The following is a 5,000-nucleotide window of genomic DNA, read 5'->3' as shown; positions in this document are numbered from 1 at the left end:
TCTCTTCATGTGGTGTTGTGGTGTCTCTCTTCATGTGGTGTCTCTCTTGCTGTGATGTTGTGGTGTCTCTCTTCGTGTGGTGTTGTGGTGTCTCTCTTGCTGTGATGTTGTGGTGTCTCTCTTCATGTGGTGTTGTGGTGTCTCTCTTGCTGTGGTGTTGTGGTGTCTCTCTTCATGTGGTGTTGTGGTGTCTCTCTTCATGTGGTGTTGTGGTGTCTCTCTTCATGTGGTGTTGTGGTGTCTCTCTTGCTGTGGTGTTGTGGTGTCTCTCTTCATGTGGTGTTGTGGTGTCTCTCTTCATGTGGTGTTGTGGTGTCTCTCTTGCTGTGGTGTTGTGGTGTCTCTCTTCATGTGGTGTTGTGGTGTCTCTCTTCATGTGGTGTTGTGGTGTCTCTCTTCATGTGGTGTTGTGGTGTCTCTCTTGCTGTGGTGTTGTGGTGTCTCTCTTGCTGTGGTGTTGTGGTGTCTCTCTTGCTGTGGTGTTGTGGTGTCTCTCTTCATGTGGTGTTGTGGTGTCTCTCTTCATGTGGTATTGTGGTGTCTCTCTTGCTGTGATGTGTGTTTGTTCTATATTGAAATTGTATTTTTTATTCCAGCCCCGTCCCCCGCAGGAGGCCTTTTGCCTTCTGATAGGCCGTCATTGTAAAAAAATAATTTGTTCTTAACTGACTGGCCTAGTTAAAAAAAGGTTCAATAAAATGCGTTCATATTTTTGACGACATTTACTTTTACTTCACTACATTCCTAAAGAAAATAATGTACTTTTTACTCCGTACATTTTTCCTGACACCCAAAAGTACTCGTTACATTATGAATGTTTAGCAGGACAAAAATGGTTTAGTTCACACACTTATCAAGAGAACATCCCTGGTCATCTCTACTGCCCTTATCAAGAGAACATCCCTGGTCATCTCTACTGCTCTTATCAAGAGAACATCCCTGGTCATCTCTACTGCCCTTATCAAGAGAACATCCCTGGTCATCTCTTACTGCCCTTATCAAGAGAACATCCCTGGTCATCTCTACTGCCCTTATCAAGAGAACATCCCTGGTCATCTCTACTGCCTCTGATCTGGAGGACTCACTAAACAGAGAACATACCTGGTCATCTCTACTGCCCTTATCAAGAGAACATCCCTGGTCATCTCTACTGCCTCTGATCTGGAGGACTCACTAAACAGAGAACATCCCTGGTCATCACTACTGCCTCTGATCTGGAGGACTCACTAAACAGAGAACATCCCTGGTCATCCCTACTGCCTCTGATCTGGCGGACTCACTAAACACAAATGCTTTGTTTGTAAATGATGTCTGAGTGATAGAGTATGCCCCTTGCTGTCTGTAATTTTTTTATTTACCTTTTAAACACAAACAATTGTTCCATCTAGTTTGCTTAATATAAGGAATTTGTAATGATTCTGATAATTAAGTACATATTTGCAATTACATTTACTTTTGATACTTGAGTATATTTAAATCCTCAAGAAGTATTTCACTGAGTGACTCACTTTCACTTGAGTCATTTCCTATTAAGGTATCTGAACTTTTACTCAAGTATGTACAATTGGGTACTTTTTCCACCACTGAACAACTGTAACACGTTAGGAGTGTCTTCATCCATTGTCAAACTGTTGCATTTATCAGATTCGTTTTTTTTTTTAACCTTTTAACAATTTTGATGACTCTTGATCAATGCTCATTCGTTTTTTTTTCTTCGTTTTTTTCAGCAGTCCACACTTCTCTTGTATTATCAGGGAACAGCTGACAGTAACATTCTTTCCGTTTATTAATTTGTTAATTAAGAGGTGGTGTGGTTGAAATACAATACTAATATAATATATAATAATGTTATTCTAACTGTATCAGCGCTCCCTGTTTCAATGTGCCTGCATGGGTGGCTGTGTGGGACTGGGAGGGTGGCCACTAGTGGTCTATAGTAGAATTGCAGTCTGGCTTTTCTCTGGAAGATTAAAAGAACCACGAGACGAGAAAGGCTAAATAAAATCACAAATTCCATTCACTTGGCTTTATGTGTGTTTCAGAATATTTTTGGGATGTTACTCAGGGGCATTTCTAATCATTTATTATAGTTTCAGCTATCAGACACGTTTACTAAAAAGGATTTTGTTATGCTAAGTTCTGCAGAATTGCATCCTGGGAAAATGCAAAAACACTCATATTTTACGAGTAAAATAACAGTTCAAACGTGTTTTCACCTCTCCATCTACTAGCAGACAAAATAACACTGAACGTTCATTTAATTGATTTGCTTTTTTCTCAATAGCCGTGGTGCTATAACCATTAGGCTAAAACGTTTGCACGGGAATCAGTATCCCACATTACTCATGTACAACTCATACTTACCTGGCAAGGGAGACACCGTGATCAAGAAGGCGGTTCACCCAGGGCGAGGCTCAGCCATTGCACTCCGGCTGTGCTGACCCCTGCGAATTTCTCAAATGTGGAAATCTCGATTGCATAATTTCTGGTAGTGGGGGACTGCGTTCGCGCTCTCCCCTGATTTCACTGTGAAGGAAAGCCGATGCTATGACATGTAGATAAGATAAATCTACCTTATTTACAATTTGGTTATTGTTTTTTTAATAGCGCTGCTGTTTACAGATCCAGAGTCCGATCGGTGCTGTATCCGATTCACGTGCTGTTTTCTAATATGTGCAAAATATTCATCAAATCACCTCTGCTTAGTCTAATACAGTGATAACAAAAAGAGACCAAAAACGATTTAGTCCAATCACTGTACGCCAAAATATGATGTGGCTGTCCACGTTTCTGATTTGTGTGTGTGTGTTCGTGCAAGTGGGAAACATGTTAACTCACCCTACTTGTTGAGAAACACCAATGCCATCATCCTCTCTTTCATGTTGACAAAACGGTCTATCACTCTGTCATACAGCAAGTACACACTTTTATTTGTTGTTGTCCTAGGCTACCTGTATACAATGCTTGCTCGCTAACCTAACTTCCTTTAATGGGCAACGTTAGCTAGTTAACATTATTAGCCTTCTACATCTAGCTATATATTGAATTTCCATCATCTCGGGCCAGGGGCACAACAATGTATGTATTAATGGTTGGATCAGAAAGCATCAGATAAATGGCCTACCGACACAAAGTGACGCTGTTTCACTCGCTCGGATGCTTTCTCCTGTGAGATACATTCAGCCTCTTGCGAATTCAAGGAAAATTAGGAAACACAGAGAGACGAAAGATACATTATTTATTTTTATTTTTTTAATTGGGAAGCCTGTCTTCCCTTTGGCATCCACGAATAGACGCCACTGGAAACAGATCCATACTTGTCAGCCTGACATCAGTCACTTCCCCTCTGCAGTCCTGGAGACACCGCTGCAGCAGCTCTTATATCCGGTCTCAGATGCCTTCCCACACAGTAAAACAGGGTTCCTCAACTAACAGCCCGCGGGTGATTTTTCATTTCATCAGATTATCCTGCCAACCTCCAGAGGGAGTCAGACGCAATTGTGTCTGGATATTTTACAAGTGTAGACAGATCTGGACAGTGAAACTACACTGCTCAAAAAAATAAAGGGAACACTAAAATAACACATCCTAGATCTGAATGAATGAAATATTCTTATTAAATACTTTTTTCTTTACATAGTTGAATGTGCTGACAACAAAATCACACAAAAATTATCAATGGAAATCAAATTTATCAACCCATGGAGGTCTGGATTTGGAGTCACACTCAAAATTAAAGTGGAAAACCACACTACAGGCTGATCCAACTTTGATGTAATGTCCTTAAAACAAGTCAAAATGAGGCTCAGTAGTGTGTGTGGCCTCCACGTGCCTGTATGAATTCCCTACAATGCCTGGGCATGCTCCTGATGAGGTGGCGGATGGTCTCCTGAGGGATCTCCTCCCAGACCTGGACTAAAGCGAGACATGATGTCCCAGATGTGCTCAATTGGATTCAGGTCTGGGGAACGGGCGGGCCAGTCCATAGCATCAATGCCTTCCTCTTGCAGGAACTGCTGACACACTCCAGCCACATGAGGTCTAGCATTGTCTTGCATTAGGAGGAACCCAGGGCCAACCGCACCAGCATATGGTCTCACAAGGGGTCTGAGGATCTCACAGGGCGCCAGTGGCGAATTTGCCAATCTTGGTGTTCTCTGGCAAATGCCAAACATCCTGCACGGTGTTGGGCTGTAAGCACAACCCCCATCTGTGGCTGTCGGGCCCTCATACCACCCTCATGGAGTCTGTTTCTGACCCTTTGAGCAGACACATGAACATTTGTGGCCTGCTGGAGGTCATTTTGCAGGGCTCTGGCAGTGCTCCTCCTGCTCCTCCTTGCACAAAGGCGGAGATAGCGGTCCTGCTGCTGGGTTGTTGCCCTCTTACGGCCTCCTCCACGTCTCCTGATGTACTGGCCTGTCTCCTGGTAGCGCCTCCATGCTCTGGACACTACGTTGACAGACACAGCAAACCTTCTTGCCACAGCTCGCATTGATGTGCTATCCTGGATGAGCTGCACTATCTGAGCCACTTGTGTGGGTTGTAGACTCCGTCTCATGCTACCACTAGAGTGAAAGCACTGCCAGCATTCAAAAGTGACCAAAACATCAGCCAGGAAGCAAAGGAACTGAGAAATGGTCTGTAGTCACCACCTGCAGAACCACTCCTTTATTGGGGGATGTCTTGCTAAATGCCTATAATTTCCACCTGTTGTCTATTCCATTTGCACAACAGCATGTTGTCAGAGTATGGGACCAGGCTAACTATGACTGTCAGAGTATGGGACCAGGCTAACTATGACTGTCAGAGTATAGGACCAGGCTAACTATGACTGTCAGAGTATGGGACCAGGCTAACTATGACTGTCAGAGTATAGGACCAGGCTAACTATGACTGTCAGAGTATGGGACCATGCTAACTATGACTGCTAACTATGACTGTCAGAGTATGGGACCAGGCTTACTATGACTGTCAGAGTATGGGACCAGGCTAACTAT

General features: G+C 43.4%; 1 non-coding gene across 1 annotated transcript; it reads left to right on the top strand.

Moving 5' to 3' along the window:
- The first annotated feature begins 2,356 nt into the window (after positions 1–2,356).
- Positions 2,357–2,520, top strand: LOC139408124 (U1 spliceosomal RNA). Its single transcript, XR_011634182.1, has one exon. It is a non-coding gene; the product is annotated as a U1 spliceosomal RNA (small nuclear RNA).
- Positions 2,521–5,000: the final 2,480 nt, after the last annotated feature.

Source organism: Oncorhynchus clarkii, chromosome 4 (genome assembly GCF_045791955.1).
Source record: "Oncorhynchus clarkii lewisi isolate Uvic-CL-2024 chromosome 4, UVic_Ocla_1.0, whole genome shotgun sequence".
NCBI lineage: Eukaryota > Metazoa > Chordata > Actinopteri > Salmoniformes > Salmonidae > Oncorhynchus > Oncorhynchus clarkii.
This window is presented reverse-complemented; position numbering and strand designations above follow the sequence as displayed.